This window comes from Euwallacea similis, unplaced genomic scaffold (genome assembly GCF_039881205.1).
Source record: "Euwallacea similis isolate ESF13 unplaced genomic scaffold, ESF131.1 scaffold_53, whole genome shotgun sequence".
Classification (NCBI taxonomy): Eukaryota; Metazoa; Arthropoda; class Insecta; order Coleoptera; family Curculionidae; genus Euwallacea; species Euwallacea similis.
In genome coordinates, this window is record NW_027098678.1 from 14,461 (window position 1) to 33,011 (window position 18,551).

Here is an 18,551-nt window from a genome sequence, read left to right on the forward strand (position 1 = left end):
ACATTTTGAGTGGTCACTCGGCCGAATCGGACCAGAAATTTCCGAGCGCGGAGCGTGCAAACTTTTAATAATTACCCTGTTTATTTGAGGTATGTGGATTTTTCTCTCAGGAATTCATCAAAATAGTCCCACGACTGATCGCACCGTTGGATAGAGCTTGTCTAAAGAACATTTTGAGTGGTCACACGGCCGATTCGGACCAGAAATTTCCGAGCGCGGAGCGTGCAAACTTTTAATAATTACCCTGTTTATTTGAGGTATGTGGATTTCTATCTCAGGAATTCATCAAAATAGTCCCACGACTGATCCCACCGTTGGATAGAGCTTGTCTAGAGGAACATTTTGAGTGGTCACTCGGCCGAATCGGACCAGGAATTTCCGAGCGCGGAGCGTGCAAACTTATAATAACTACCCGGTATATTTGACGTATGTGTATTTCTATCTCCGGAATTCATCAAAATAGTCCCACGACTGATCCCACCGTTAGATAGAGCTTGTCTAGAGGAACATTTTGAGTGGTCACACGGCCGATTCGGACCAGAAATTTCCGAGCGCGGAGCGTGCAAACTTTTAATAATTACCCTGTTTATTTGAGGTATGTGGATTTTTCTCTCAGGAATTCATCAAAATAGTCCCACGACTGATCGCACCGTTGGATAGAGCTTGTCTAATGGAACATTTTGAGTGGTCACACGGCCGATTCGGACCAGAAATTTCCGAGCGCGGAGCGTGCAAACTTTTAATAATTACCCTGTTTATTTGAGGTATGTGGATTTCTATCTCAGGAATTCATCAAAATAGTCCCACGACTGATCCCACCGTTAGATAGAGCTTGTCTAGAGGAACATTTTGAGTGGTCACACGGCCGAATCGGACCAGAAATTTCCGAGCGCGCAGCGTGCAAACTTTTAATAATTACCCGGTTTATTTGAGGTATGTGGATTTCTATCTCAGGAATTCATCAAAATAGTCCCACGACTGATACCACCGTTGGATAGAGCTTGTCTAGAGGAACATTTTGAGTGGTCACTCGGCCGAATCGGACCAGGAATTTCCGAGCGCGGAGCGTGCAAACTTTTAATAATTACCAGGTATATTTGACGTATGTGTATTTCTATCTCTGGAATTCATCAAAATAGTCCCACGATTGATCGCACCGTTGTATAGAGCTTGTCTAGAGGAACATTTTGAGTGGTCACACGGCCGAATCGGACCAAAAATTTCCGAGCGAGAAGCGTGCAAACTTTTAATATTTACTCGGTATATTTGACGTATGTGTATTTCTATCTCAGGAATTCATCAAAATAGTCCCACGACTGATCCCACCGTTGTATAGAGCTTGTCTAGAGGAACATTTTGAGTGGTCACACGGCCGATTCGGACCAGAAATTTCCGAGCGCGGAGCGTGCAAACTTTTAATAATTACCCTGTTTATTTGAGGTATGTGGATTTCTATCTCAGGAATTCATCAAAATAGTCCCACGACTGATACCACCGTTGGATAGAGCTTGTCTAGAGGAACATTTTGAGTGGTCACTCGGCCGAATCGGACCTGGAATTTCCGAGCGCGGAGCGTGCAAACTTTTAATAATTAACCGGTTTATTTGAGGTATGTGGATTTTTTTCTCAGGAATTCATCAAAATAGTCCCACGACTGATCCCACCGTTGGATAGAGCTTGTCTAGAGGAACATTTTGAGTGGTCACTCGGCCGAATCGGACCAGGAATTTCCGAGCGCGGAGCGTGCAAACTTTTAATAATTACCCGGTATATTTGACGTATGTGTATTTCTATCTCCGGAATTCATCAAAATAGTCCCACGACTGATCCCACCGTTAGATAGAGCTTGTCTAGAGGAACATTTTGAGTGGTCACACGGCCGATTCGGACCAGAAATTTCCTAGCGCGGAGCGTGCAAACTTTTAATAATTACCCGGTATATTTGACGTATGTGTATTTCTATCTCAGGAATTCATCAAAATAGTCCCACGACTGATCCCACCCTTCGATAGAGCTTGTCTAGAGGAATATTTTGAGTGATCACACGGCCGAATCGGACCTGGAATTTCCGAGCGCGGAGCGTGCAAACTTTAATAATTACCCGGTATATTTGACGTATGTGTATTTCTATCTCCGGAATTCATCAAAATAGTCCCACGACTGATCCCACCGTTGGATAGAGCTTGTCTAAAGGAACATTTTGAGTGGTCACTCGGCCGATTCGGACCAGAAATTTTCGAGCGCGGAGCGTGCAAACTTTTAATAATTAACCGGTTTATTTGAGGTATGTGAAGTTTTGTCTCAGGAATTCATCAAAATAGTCCCACGACTGATTGCACCGTTGGATAGAGCTTGTCTAAAGGAACATTTTGAGTGGTCACACGGCCGAATCGGACCAGGAATTTCCGAGCGCGGAGCGTGCAAACTTTTAATAATTACCCGGTATATTTGAGGTATGTGAAGTTTTGTCTCAGGAATTCATCAAAATAGTCCCACGACTGATCCCACCGTTGGATAGAGCTTGTCTAGAGGAACATTTTGAGTGGTCACTCGGCCGAATCGGACCAGGAATTTCCGAGCGCGGAGCGTGCAAACTTTTAATAATTACCCTGTTTATTTGAGGTATGTGGATTTCTATCTCAGGAATTCATCAAAATAGTCCCACGACTGATCCCACCGTTGTATAGAGCTTGTCTAGAGGAACATTTTGAGTGGTCACACGGCCGATTCGGACCAGAAATTTCCGAGCGCGGAGCGTGCAAACTTTTAATATTTACTCGGTATATTTGACGTATGTGTATTTCTATCTCCGGAATTCATCAAAATAGTCCCACGACTGATCCCACCGTTGTATAGAGCTTGTCTAGAGGAACATTTTGAGTGGTCACACGGCCGATTCGGACCAGGAATTTCCGAGCGCGGAGCGTGCAAACTTTTAATAATTAACCGGTTTATTTGAGGTATGTGGATCTTTCTCTCAGGAAATCATCAAAATAGTCCCACGACTGATCACACCGTTGGATAGAGCTTGTCTAGAGGAACATTTTGAGTGGTCACACGGTCGAATCGGGCCAGAAATTTCCGAGCGCGGAGCGTGCAAACTTTTAATATTTACTCGGTATATTTGACGTATGTGTATTTCTATCTCAGGAATTCATCAAAATAGTCCCACGACTGATCCCACCGTTGGATAGAGCATGTCTAGAGGAACATTTTGAGTGGTCACTCGGCCGAATCGGACCAGAAATTTCCGAGCGCGGAGCGTGCAAACTTTTAATAATTACCCTGTTTATTTGAGGTATGTGGATTTTTCTCTCAGGAATTCATCAAAATTGTCCCACGACTGATCGCACCGTTGGATAGAGCTTGTCTAAAGGAACATTTTGAGTGGTCACACGGCCGATTCGGACCAGAAATTTCCGAGCGCGGAGCGTGCAAACTTTTAATAATTACCTTGTTTATTTGAGGTATGTGGATCCTTCTCTCAGGAAATCATCAAAATAGTCCCACGACTGATCACACCGTTGGATAGAGCTTGTCTAGAGGAACATTTTGAGTGGTCACACGGTCGAATCGGGCCAGAAATTTCCGAGCGCGGAGCGTGCAAACTTTTAATATTTACTCGGTATATTTGACGTATGTGTATTTCTATCTCAGGAATTCATCAAAATAGTCCCACGACTGATCCCACCGTTGGATAGAGCTTGTCTAGAGGAACATTTTGAGTGGTCACTCGGCCGAATCGGACCAGGAATTTCCGAGCGCGGAGCGTGCAAACTTTTAATAATTACCCTGTTTATTTGAGGTATGTGGATTTTTCTCTCAGGAATTCATCAAAATAGTCCCACGACTGATCGCACCGTTGGATAGAGCTTGTCTAATGGAACATTTTGAGTGGTCACACGGCCGATTCGGACCAGAAATTTCCGAGCGCGGAGCGTGCAAACTTTTAATAATTACCCTGTTTATTTGAGGTATGTGGATTTTTCGCTCAGGAATTCATCAAAATAGTCCCACGACTGATCACACCTTTGGATAGAGCTTGTCTAGAGGAACATTTTGAGTGGTCACTCGGCCGAATCGGACCAGAAATTTCCGAGCGCGGAGCGTGCAAACTTGTAATAATTAACCGGTTTATTTGAGGTATGTGGATCTTTCTCTCAGGAATTCATCAAAATAGTCCCACGACTGATCACACCGTTGTATAGAGCTTGTCTAGAGGAACATTTTGAGTGGTCACTCGACCGAATCGGACCAGAAATTTCCGAGCGCGGAGCGTGCAAACTTTTAATAATTACCCGGTTTATTTGAGGTATGTAGATTTCTATCTCAGGAATTCATCAAAATAGTCCCACGACTGATCCCACCGTTAGATAGAGCTTGTCTAGAGGAACATTTTGAGTGGTCACACGGCCGATTCGGACCAGAAATTTCCGAGCGCGGAGCGTGCAAACTTTTAATTATTACCCGGTTTATTTGAGGTATGTGGATTTCTATCTCAGGAATTTATCAAAATAGTCCCACGACTGATACCACCGTTGGATAGAGCTTGTCTAGAGGAACATTTTGAGTGGTCACTCGGCCGAATCGGACCAGAAATTTCCGAGCGCGGAGCGTGCAAACTTTTAATAATTACCCGGTTTATTTGAGGTATGTGGATTTCTATCTCAGGAATTCATCAAAATAGTCCCACGACTGATACCACCGTTGGATAGAGCTTGTCTAGAGGAACATTTTGAGTGGTCACTCGGCCGAATCGGACCAGGAATTTCCGAGCGCGGAGCGTGCAAACTTTTAATAATTACCCGGTATATTTGACGTATGTGTATTTCTATCTCAGGAATTCATCAAAATAGTCCCACGACTGATCCCACCCTTCGATAGAGCTTGTCTAGAGGAATATTTTGAGTGATCACACGGTCGAATCGGACCTGGAATTTCCGAGCGCGGAGCGTGCAAACTTTTAATAATTACCCTGTTTATTTGAGGTATGTGGATTTTTCGCTCAGGAATTCATCAAAATAGTCCCACGACTGATACCACCGTTGGATAGAGCTTGTCTAGAGGAATATTTTGAATGGTCACTCGGCCAAATCGGACCAGAAATTTTCGAGCGCGGAGCGTGCAAACTTTTAATAATTAACCGGTTTATTTGAGGTATGTGAAGTTTTGTCTCAGGAATTCATCAAAATAGTCCCACGACTGATTGCACCGTTGGATAGAGCTTGTCTAAAGGTACATTTTGAGTGGTCACACGGCCGAATCGGACCAGGAATTTCCGAGCGCGGAGCGTGCAAACTTTTAATAATTACCCGGTATATTTGACGTATGTGTATTTCTATCTCCGGAATTCATCAAAATAGTCCCACGACTGATCCCACCGTTGGATAGAGCTTGTCTAGAGGAACATTTTGAGTGGTCACTCGGCCGAATCGGACCAGAAATTTCCGAGCGCGGAGCGTGCAAACTTTTAATAATTAACCGGTTTATTTGAGGTATGTGGATCTTTCTCTCAGGAAATCATCAAAATAGTCCCACGACTGATCACACCGTTGGATAGAGCTTGTCTAGAGGAACATTTTGAGTGGTCACACGGTCGAATCGGGCCAGAAATTTCCGAGCGCGGAGCGTGCAAACTTTTAATATTTACTCGGTATATTTGACGTATGTGTATTTCTATCTCAGGATTTCATCAAAATAGTCCCACGACTGATCCCACCGTTGGATAGAGCTTGTCTAGAGGAACATTTTGAGTGGTCACTCGGCCGAATCGGACCAGAAATTTCCGAGCGCGGAGCGTGCAAACTTTTAATAATTACCCGGTTTATTTGAGGTATGTGGATTTCTATCTCAGGAATTCATCAAAATAGTCCCACGACTGATACCACCGTTGGATAGAGCTTGTCTAGAGGAACATTTTGAGTGGTCACTCGGCCGAATCGGACCAGGAATTTCCGAGCGCGGAGCGTGCAAACTTTTAATAATTACCCTGTTTATTTGAGGTATGTGGATTTTTCGCTCAGGAATTCATCAAAATAGTCCCACGACTGATACCACCGTTGGATAGAGCTTGTCTAGAGGAATATTTTGAATGGTCACTCGGCCAAATCGGACCAGAAATTTTCGAGCGCGGAGCGTGCAAACTTTTAATAATTAACCGGTTTATTTGAGGTATGTGAAGTTTTGTCTCAGGAATTCATCAAAATAGTCCCACGACTGATTGCACCGTTGGATAGAGCTTGTCTAAAGGAACATTTTGAGTGGTCACACGGCCGAATCGGACCAGGAATTTCCGAGCGCGGAGCGTGCAAACTTTTAATAATTACCCGGTATATTTGACGTATGTGTATTTCTATCTCCGGAATTCATCAAAATAGTCCCACGACTGATCCCACCGTTGAATAGAGCTTGTCTAGAGGAACATTTTGAGTGGTCACTCGGCCGAATCGGACCAGAAATTTCCGAGCGCGGAGCGTGCAAACTTTTAATAATTAACCGGTTTATTTGAGGTATGTGGATCTTTCTCTCAGGAAATCATCAAAATAGTCCCACGACTGATCACACCGTTGGATAGAGCTTGTCTAGAGGAACATTTTGAGTGGTCACTCTGCCGAATCGGACCAGAAATTTCCGAGCGCGGAGCGTGCAAACTTTTAATAACTACCCGGTATATTTGACGTATGTGTATTTCTATCTCCGGAATTCATCAAAATAGTCCCACGACTGATCCCACCGTTAGATAGAGCTTGTCTAAAGGAACATTTTGAGTGGTCACACGGCCGATTCGGACCAGAAATTTCCGAGCGCGGAGCGTGCAAACTTTTAATAATTACCTTGTTTATTTGAGGTATGTGGATCTTTCTCTCAGGAAATCATCAAAATAGTCCCACGACTGATCACACCGTTGGATAGAGCTTGTCTAGAGGAACATTTTGAGTGGTCACACGGTCGAATCGGCCCAGAAATTTCCGAGCGCGGAGCGTGCAAACTTTTAATATTTACTCGGTATATTTGACGTATGTGTATTTCTATCTCAGGAATTCATCAAAATAGTCCCACGACTGATCCCACCGTTGGATAGAGCTTGTCTAGAGGAACATTTTGAGTGGTCACTCGGCCGAATCGGACCAGAAATTTCCGAGCGCGGAGCGTGCAAACTTTTAATAATTACCCTGTTTATTTGAGGTATGTGGATTTCTATCTCAGGAATTCATCAAAATAGTCCCACGACTGATCCCACCGTTGGATAGAGCTTGTCTAGAGGAACATTTTGAGTGGTCACTCGGCCGAATCGGACCAGGAATTTCCGAGCGCGGAGCGTGCAAACTTTTAATAACTACCCGGTATATTTGACGTATGTGTATTTCTATCTCCGGAATTCATCAAAATAGTCCCACGACTGATCCCACCGTTAGATAGAGCTTGTCTAGAGGAACATTTTGAGTGGTCACACGGCCGATTCGGACCAGAAATTTCCGAGCGCGGAGCGTGCAAACTTTTAATAATTACCCTGTTTATTTGAGGTATGTGGATTTTTCTCTCAGGAATTCATCAAAATAGTCCCACGACTGATCGCACCGTTGGATATAGCTTGTCTAATGGAACATTTTGAGTGGTCACACGGCCGATTCGGACCAGAAATTTCCGAGCGCGGAGCGTGCAAACTTTTAATAATTACCCTGTTTATTTGAGGTATGTGGATTTCTATCTCAGGAATTCATCAAAATAGTCCCACGACTGATCCCACCGTTAGATAGAGCTTGTCTAGAGGAACATTTTGAGTGGTCACACGGCCGAATCGGACCAGAAATTTCCGAGCGCCCAGCGTGCAAACTTTTAATAATTACCAGGTATATTTGACGTATGTGTATTTCTATCTCTGGAATTCATCAAAATAGTCCCACGATTGATCGCACCGTTGTATAGAGCTTGTCTAGAGGAACATTTTGAGTGGTCACACGGCCGAATCGGACCAAAAATTTCCGAGCGAGGAGCGTGCAAACTTTTAATATTTACTCGGTATATTTGACGTATGTGTATTTCTATCTCAGGAATTCATCAAAATAGTCCCACGACTGATCCCACCGTTGTATAGAGCTTGTCTAGAGGAACATTTTGAGTGGTCACACGGCCGATTCGGACCAGAAATTTCCGAGCGCGGAGCGTGCAAACTTTTAATAATTACCCTGTTTATTTGAGGTGTGTGGATTTCTATCTCAGGAATTCATCAAAATAGTCCCACGACTGATACCACCGTTGGATAGAGCTTGTCTAGAGGAACATTTTGAGTGGTCACTCGGCCGAATCGGACCTGGAATTTCCGAGCGCGGAGCGTGCAAACTTTTAATAATTAACCGGTTTATTTGAGGTATGTGGATTTTTTTCTCAGGAATTCATCAAAATAGTCCCACGACTGATCCCACCGTTGGATAGAGCTTGTCTAGAGGAACATTTTGAGTGGTCACTCGGCCGAATCGGACCAGGAATTTCCGAGCGCGGAGCGTGCAAACTTTTAATAATTACCCGGTATATTTGACGTATGTGTATTTCTATCTCCGGAATTCATCAAAATAGTCCCACGACTGATCCCACCGTTAGATAGAGCTTGTCTAGAGGAACATTTTGAGTGGTCACACGGCCGATTCGGACCAGAAATTTCCTAGCGCGGAGCGTGCAAACTTTTAATAATTACCCTGTTTATTTGAGGTATGTGGATTTTTCGCTCAGGAATTCATCAAAATAGTCCCACGACTGATACCACCGTTGGATAGAGCTTGTCTAGAGGAACATTTTGAGTGGTCACTCGGCCGAATCGGACCAGGAATTTCCGAGCGCGGAGCGTGCAAACTTTTCATAATTACCCGGTATATTTGACGTATGTGTATTTCTATCTCAGGAATTCATCAAAATAGTCCCACGACTGATCCCACCGTTAGATAGAGCTTGTCTAGAGGAACATTTTGAGTGGTCACACGGCCGATTCGGACCAGAAATTTCCTAGCGCGGAGCGTGCAAACTTTTAATAATTACCCTGTTTATTTGAGGTATGTGGATTTCTATCTCAGGAATTCATCAAAATAGTCCCACGACTGATCCCACCGTTAGATAGAGCTTGTCTAGAGGAACATTTTGAGTGGTCACACGGCCGAATCGGACCAGAAATTTCCGAGCGCGCAGCGTGCAAACTTTTAATAATTACCCGGTTTATTTGAGGTATGTGGATTTCTATCTCAGGAATTCATCAAAATAGTCCCACGACTGATACCACCGTTGGATAGAGCTTGTCTAGAGGAACATTTTGAGTGGTCACTCGGCCGAATCGGACCAGGAATTTCCGAGCGCGGAGCGTGCAAACTTTTAATAATTACCAGGTATATTTGACGTATGTGTATTTCTATCTCTGGAATTCATCAAAATAGTCCCACGATTGATCGCACCGTTGTATAGAGCTTGTCTAGAGGAACATTTTGAGTGGTCACACGGCCGAATCGGACCAAAAATTTCCGAGCGAGGAGCGTGCAAACTTTTAATATTTACTCGGTATATTTGACGTATGTGTATTTCTATCTCAGGAATTCATCAAAATAGTCCCACGACTGATCCCACCGTTGTATAGAGCTTGTCTAGAGGAACATTTTGAGTGGTCACACGGCCGATTCGGACCAGAAATTTCCGAGCGCGGAGCGTGCAAACTTTTAATAATTACCCTGTTTATTTGAGGTGTGTGGATTTCTATCTCAGGAATTCATCAAAATAGTCCCACGACTGATCCCACCGTTAGATAGAGCTTGTCTAGAGGAACATTTTGAGTGGTCACTCGGCCGAATCGGACCTGGAATTTCCGAGCGCGGAGCGTGCAAACTTTTAATAATTAACCGGTTTATTTGAGGTATGTGGATTTTTTTCTCAGGAATTCATCAAAATAGTCCCACGACTGATCCCACCGTTGGATAGAGCTTGTCTAGAGGAACATTTTGAGTGGTCACTCGGCCGAATCGGACCAGGAATTTCCGAGCGCGGAGCGTGCAAACTTTTAATAATTACCCGGTATATTTGACGTATGTGTATTTCTATCTCCGGAATTCATCAAAATAGTCCCACGACTGATCCCACCGTTAGATAGAGCTTGTCTAGAGGAATATTTTGAGTGGTCACACGGCCGATTCGGACCAGAAATTTCCTAGCGCGGAGCGTGCAAACTTTTAATAATTACCCTGTTTATTTGAGGTATGTGGATTTTTCGCTCAGGAATTCATCAAAATAGTCCCACGACTGATACCACCGTTGGATAGAGCTTGCCTAGAGGAACATTTTGAGTGGTCACTCGGCCGAATCGGACCAGGAATTTCCGAGCGCGGAGCGTGCAAACTTTTAATAATTACCCGGTATATTTGACGTATGTGTATTTCTATCTCAGGAATTCATCAAAATAGTCCCACGACTGATCCCACCCTTCGATAGAGCTTGTCTAGAGGAATATTTTGAGTGATCACACGGTCGAATCGGACCTGGAATTTCCGAGCGCGGAGCGTGCAAACTTTTAATAATTACCCTGTTTATTTGAGGTATGTGGATTTTTCGCTCAGGAATTCATCAAAATAGTCCCACGACTGATACCACCGTTGGATAGAGCTTGTCTAGAGGAATATTTTGAGTGGTCACTCGGCCAAATCGGACCAGAAATTTTCGAGCGCGGAGCGTGCAAACTTTTAATAATTAACCGGTTTATTTGAGGTATGTGAAGTTTTGTCTCAGGAATTCATCAAAATAGTCCCACGACTGATTGCACCGTTGGATAGAGCTTGTCTAAAGGAACATTTTGAGTGGTCACACGGCCGAATCGGACCAGGAATTTCCGAGCGCGGAGCGTGCAAACTTTTAATAATTACCCGGTATATTTGACGTATGTGTATTTCTATCTCCGGAATTCATCAAAATAGTCCCACGACTGATCCCACCGTTGGATAGAGCTTGTCTAGAGGAACATTTTGAGTGGTCACTCGGCCGAATCGGACCAGAAATTTCCGAGCGCGGAGCGTGCAAACTTTTAATAATTAACCGGTTTATTTGAGGTATGTGGATCTTTCTCTCAGGAAATCATCAAAATAGTCCCACGACTGATCACACCGTTGGATAGAGCTTGTCTAGAGGAACATTTTGAGTGGTCACACGGTCGAATCGGGCCAGAAATTTCCGAGCGCGGAGCGTGCAAACTTTTAATATTTACTCGGTATATTTGACGTATGTGTATTTCTATCTCAGGAATTCATCAAAATAGTCCCACGACTGATCCCACCGTTGGATAGAGCATGTCTAGAGGAACATTTTGAGTGGTCACTCGGCCGAATCGGACCAGAAATTTCCGAGCGCGGAGCGTGCAAACTTTTAATAATTAACCGGTTTATTTGAGGTATGTGGATCTTTCTCTCAGGAAATCATCAAAATAGTCCCACGACTGATCACACCGTTGGATAGAGCTTGTCTAGAGGAACATTTTGAGTGGTCACACGGTCGAATCGGGCCAGAAATTTCCGAGCGCGGAGCGTGCAAACTTTTAATAATTACCCTGTTTATTTGAGGAATGTGGATTTTTCTCTCAGGAATTCATCAAAATAGTCCCACGACTGATCGCACCGTTGGATAGAGCTTGTCTAAAGGAACATTTTGAGTGGTCACACGGCCGATTCGGACCAGAAATTTCCGAGCGCGGAGCGTGCAAACTTTTAATAATTACCCTGTTTATTTGAGGTATGTGGATTTCTATCTCAGGAATTCATCAAAATAGTCCCACGACTGATCCCACCGTTGGATAGAGCTTGTCTAGAGGAACATTTTGAGTGGTCACTCGGCCGAATCGGACCAGGAATTTCCGAGCGCGGAGCGTGCAAACTTTTAATAACTACCCGGTATATTTGACGTATGTGTATTTCTATCTCCGGAATTCATCAAAATAGTCCCACGACTGATCCCACCGTTAGATAGAGCTTGTCTAGAGGAACATTTTGAGTGGTCACACGGCCGATTCGGACCAGAAATTTCCTAGCGCGGAGCGTGCAAACTTTTAATAATTACCCTGTTTATTTGAGGTATGTGGATTTTTCGCTCAGGAATTCATCAAAATAGTCCCACGACTGATACCACCGTTGGATAGAGCTTGTCTAGAGGAACATTTTGAGTGGTCACACGGCCGAATCGGACCAGAAATTTCCGAGCGCGGAGCGTGCAAACTTTTAATAATTACCCTGTTTATTTGAGGTATGTGGATTTTTCTCTCAGGAATTCATCAAAATAGTCCCACGACTGATCGCACCGTTGGATAGAGCTTGTCTAAAGGAACATTTTGAGTGGTCACACGGCCGATTCGGACCAGAAATTTCCGAGCGCGGAGCGTGCAAACTTTTAATAATTACCCTGTTTATTTGAGGTATGTGGATTTCTATCTCAGGAATTCATCAAAATAGTCCCACGACTGATCCCACCGTTGGATAGAGCTTGTCTAGAGGAACATTTTGAGTGGTCACTCGGCCGAATCGGACCAGGAATTTCCGAGCGCGGAGCGTGCAAACTTTTAATAATTACCCTGTTTATTTGAGGTATGTGGATTTTTCTCTCAGGAATTCATCAAAATAGTCCCACGACTGATCGCACCGTTGGATAGAGCTTGTCTAAAGGAACATTTTGAGTGGTCACACGGCCGAATCGGACCAGGAATTTCCGAGCGCGGAGCGTGCAAACTTTTAATAATTACCCGGTATATTTGACGTATGTGTATTTCTATCTCCGGAATTCATCAAAATAGTCCCACGACTGATCACACCGTTGGATAGAGCTTGTCTAGAGGAACATTTTGAGTGGTCACTCGGCCGAATCGGACCAGAAATTTCCGAGCGCGGAGCGTGCAAACTTGTAATAATTATCCGGTTTATTTGAGGTATGTGGATCTTTCTCTCAGGAATTCATCAAAATAGTCCCACGACTGATCACACCGTTGTATAGAGCTTGTCTAGAGGAACATTTTGAGTGGTCACTCGACCGAATCGGACCAGAAATTTCCGAGCGCGGAGCGTGCAAACTTTTAATAATTACCCGGTTTATTTGAGGTATGTAGATTTCTATCTCAGGAATTCATCAAAATAGTCCCACGACTGATCCCACCGTTAGATAGAGCTTGTCTAGAGGAACATTTTGAGTGGTCACACGGCCGATTCGGACCAGAAATTTCCGAGCGCGGAGCGTGCAAACTTTTAATAATTACCCGGTTTATTTGAGGTATGTGGATTTCTATCTCAGGAATTTATCAAAATAGTCCCACGACTGATACCACCGTTGGATAGAGCTTGTCTAGAGGAACATTTTGAGTGGTCACTCGGCCGAATCGGACCAGAAATTTCCGAGCGCGGAGCGTGCAAACTTTTAATAATTACCCGGTTTATTTGAGGTATGTGGATTTCTATCTCAGGAATTCATCAAAATAGTCCCACGACTGATACCACCGTTGGATAGAGCTTGTCTAGAGGAACATTTTGAGTGGTCACTCGGCCGAATCGGACCAGGAATTTCCGAGCGCGGAGCGTGCAAACTTTTAATAATTACCCGGTATATTTGACGTATGTGTATTTCTATCTCAGGAATTCATCAAAATAGTCCCACGACTGATCCCACCCTTCGATAGAGCTTGTCTAGAGGAATATTTTGAGTGATCACACGGTCGAATCGGACCTGGAATTTCCGAGCGCGGAGCGTGCAAACTTTTAATAATTACCCTGTTTATTTGAGGTATGTGGATTTTTCGCTCAGGAATTCATCAAAATAGTCCCACGACTGATACCACCGTTGGATAGAGCTTGTCTAGAGGAACATTTTGAGTGGTCACACGGCCGAATCGGACCAGAAATTTCCGAGCGCGGAGCGTGCAAACTTTTAATAATTACCCTGTTTATTTGAGGTATGTGGATTTTTCTCTCAGGAATTCATCAAAATAGTCCCACGACTGATCGCACCGTTGGATAGAGCTTGTCTAAAGGAACATTTTGAGTGGTCACACGGCCGATTCGGACCAGAAATTTCCGAGCGCGGAGCGTGCAAACTTTTAATAATTACCCTGTTTATTTGAGGTATGTGGATTTCTATCTCAGGAATTCATCAAAATAGTCCCACGACTGATACCACCGTTGGATAGAGCTTGCCTAGAGGAACATTTTGAGTGGTCACTCGGCCGAATCGGACCAGGAATTTCCGAGCGCGGAGCGTGCAAACTTTTAATAATTACCCGGTATATTTGACGTATGTGTATTTCTATCTCAGGAATTCATCAAAATAGTCCCACGACTGATCCCACCCTTCGATAGAGCTTGTCTAGAGGAATATTTTGAGTGATCACACGGTCGAATCGGACCTGGAATTTCCGAGCGCGGAGCGTGCAAACTTTTAATAATTACCCTGTTTATTTGAGGTATGTGGATTTTTCGCTCAGGAATTCATCAAAATAGTCCCACGACTGATACCACCGTTGGATAGAGCTTGTCTAGAGGAATATTTTGAGTGGTCACTCGGCCAAATCGGACCAGAAATTTTCGAGCGCGGAGCGTGCAAACTTTTAATAATTAACCGGTTTATTTGAGGTATGTGAAGTTTTGTCTCAGGAATTCATCAAAATAGTCCCACGACTGATTGCACCGTTGGATAGAGCTTGTCTAAAGGAACATTTTGAGTGGTCACACGGCCGAATCGGACCAGGAATTTCCGAGCGCGGAGCGTGCAAACTTTTAATAATTACCCGGTATATTTGACGTATGTGTATTTCTATCTCCGGAATTCATCAAAATAGTCCCACGACTGATCCCACCGTTGGATAGAGCTTGTCTAGAGGAACATTTTGAGTGGTCACTCGGCCGAATCGGACCAGAAATTTCCGAGCGCGGAGCGTGCAAACTTTTAATAATTAACCGGTTTATTTGAGGTATGTGGATCTTTCTCTCAGGAAATCATCAAAATAGTCCCACGACTGATCACACCGTTGGATAGAGCTTGTCTAGAGGAACATTTTGAGTGGTCACACGGTCGAATCGGGCCAGAAATTTCCGAGCGCGGAGCGTGCAAACTTTTAATATTTACTCGGTATATTTGACGTATGTGTATTTCTATCTCAGGAATTCATCAAAATAGTCCCACGACTGATCCCACCGTTGGATAGAGCATGTCTAGAGGAACATTTTGAGTGGTCACTCGGCCGAATCGGACCAGAAATTTCCGAGCGCGGAGCGTGCAAACTTTTAATAATTAACCGGTTTATTTGAGGTATGTGGATCTTTCTCTCAGGAAATCATCAAAATAGTCCCACGACTGATCACACCGTTGGATAGAGCTTGTCTAGAGGAACATTTTGAGTGGTCACACGGTCGAATCGGGCCAGAAATTTCCGAGCGCGGAGCGTGCAAACTTTTAATAATTACCCTGTTTATTTGAGGAATGTGGATTTTTCTCTCAGGAATTCATCAAAATAGTCCCACGACTGATCGCACCGTTGGATAGAGCTTGTCTAAAGGAACATTTTGAGTGGTCACACGGCCGATTCGGACCAGAAATTTCCGAGCGCGGAGCGTGCAAACTTTTAATAATTACCCTGTTTATTTGAGGTATGTGGATTTCTATCTCAGGAATTCATCAAAATAGTCCCACGACTGATCCCACCGTTGGATAGAGCTTGTCTAGAGGAACATTTTGAGTGGTCACTCGGCCGAATCGGACCAGGAATTTCCGAGCGCGGAGCGTGCAAACTTTTAATAACTACCCGGTATATTTGACGTATGTGTATTTCTATCTCCGGAATTCATCAAAATAGTCCCACGACTGATCCCACCGTTAGATAGAGCTTGTCTAGAGGAACATTTTGAGTGGTCACACGGCCGATTCGGACCAGAAATTTCCTAGCGCGGAGCGTGCAAACTTTTAATAATTACCCTGTTTATTTGAGGTATGTGGATTTTTCGCTCAGGAATTCATCAAAATAGTCCCACGACTGATACCACCGTTGGATAGAGCTTGTCTAGAGGAACATTTTGAGTGGTCACACGGCCGAATCGGACCAGAAATTTCCGAGCGCGGAGCGTGCAAACTTTTAATAATTACCCTGTTTATTTGAGGTATGTGGATTTTTCTCTCAGGAATTCATCAAAATAGTCCCACGACTGATCGCACCGTTGGATAGAGCTTGTCTAAAGGAACATTTTGAGTGGTCACACGGCCGATTCGGACCAGAAATTTCCGAGCGCGGAGCGTGCAAACTTTTAATAATTACCCTGTTTATTTGAGGTATGTGGATTTCTATCTCAGGAATTCATCAAAATAGTCCCACGACTGATCCCACCGTTGGATAGAGCTTGTCTAGAGGAACATTTTGAGTGGTCACTCGGCCGAATCGGACCAGGAATTTCCGAGCGCGGAGCGTGCAAACTTTTAATAATTACCCTGTTTATTTGAGGTATGTGGATTTTTCTCTCAGGAATTCATCAAAATAGTCCCACGACTGATCGCACCGTTGGATAGAGCTTGTCTAAAGGAACATTTTGAGTGGTCACACGGCCGAATCGGACCAGGAATTTCCGAGCGCGGAGCGTGCAAACTTTTAATAATTACCCGGTATATTTGACGTATGTGTATTTCTATCTCCGGAATTCATCAAAATAGTCCCACGACTGATCACACCGTTGGATAGAGCTTGTCTAGAGGAACATTTTGAGTGGTCACTCGGCCGAATCGGACCAGAAATTTCCGAGCGCGGAGCGTGCAAACTTGTAATAATTATCCGGTTTATTTGAGGTATGTGGATCTTTCTCTCAGGAATTCATCAAAATAGTCCCACGACTGATCACACCGTTGTATAGAGCTTGTCTAGAGGAACATTTTGAGTGGTCACTCGACCGAATCGGACCAGAAATTTCCGAGCGCGGAGCGTGCAAACTTTTAATAATTACCCGGTTTATTTGAGGTATGTAGATTTCTATCTCAGGAATTCATCAAAATAGTCCCACGACTGATCCCACCGTTAGATAGAGCTTGTCTAGAGGAACATTTTGAGTGGTCACACGGCCGATTCGGACCAGAAATTTCCGAGCGCGGAGCGTGCAAACTTTTAATAATTACCCGGTTTATTTGAGGTATGTGGATTTCTATCTCAGGAATTTATCAAAATAGTCCCACGACTGATACCACCGTTGGATAGAGCTTGTCTAGAGGAACATTTTGAGTGGTCACTCGGCCGAATCGGACCAGAAATTTCCGAGCGCGGAGCGTGCAAACTTTTAATAATTACCCGGTTTATTTGAGGTATGTGGATTTCTATCTCAGGAATTCATCAAAATAGTCCCACGACTGATACCACCGTTGGATAGAGCTTGTCTAGAGGAACATTTTGAGTGGTCACTCGGCCGAATCGGACCAGGAATTTCCGAGCGCGGAGCGTGCAAACTTTTAATAATTACCCGGTATATTTGACGTATGTGTATTTCTATCTCAGGAATTCATCAAAATAGTCCCACGACTGATCCCACCCTTCGATAGAGCTTGTCTAGAGGAATATTTTGAGTGATCACACGGTCGAATCGGACCTGGAATTTCCGAGCGCGGAGCGTGCAAACTTTTAATAATTACCCTGTTTATTTGAGGTATGTGGATTTTTCGCTCAGGAATTCATCAAAATAGTCCCACGACTGATACCACCGTTGGATAGAGCTTGTCTAGAGGAACATTTTGAGTGGTCACACGGCCGAATCGGACCAGAAATTTCCGAGCGCGGAGCGTGCAAACTTTTAATAATTACCCTGTTTATTTGAGGTATGTGGATTTTTCTCTCAGGAATTCATCAAAATAGTCCCACGACTGATCGCACCGTTGGATAGAGCTTGTCTAAAGGAACATTTTGAGTGGTCACACGGCCGATTCGGACCAGAAATTTCCGAGCGCGGAGCGTGCAAACTTTTAATAATTACCCTGTTTATTTGAGGTATGTGGATTTCTATCTCAGGAATTCATCAAAATAGTCCCACGACTGATCCCACCGTTGGATAGAGCTTGTCTAGAGGAACATTTTGAGTGGTCACTCGGCCGAATCGGACCAGGAATTTCCGAGCGCGGAGCGTGCAAACTTTTAATAATTACCCTGTTTATTTGAGGTATGTGGATTTTTCTCTCAGGAATTCATCAAAATAGTCCCACGACTGATCGCACCGTTGGATAGAGCTTGTCTAAAGGAACATTTTGAGTGGTCACACGGCCGAATCGGACCAGGAATTTCCGAGCGCGGAGCGTGCAAACTTTTAATAATTACCCGGTATATTTGACGTATGTGTATTTCTATCTCCGGAATTCATCAAAATAGTCCCACGACTGATCACACCGTTGGATAGAGCTTGTCTAGAGGAACATTTTGAGTGGTCACTCGGCCGAATCGGACCAGAAATTTCCGAGCGCGGAGCGTGCAAACTTGTAATAATTATCCGGTTTATTTGAGGTATGTGGATCTTTCTCTCAGGAATTCATCAAAATAGTCCCAC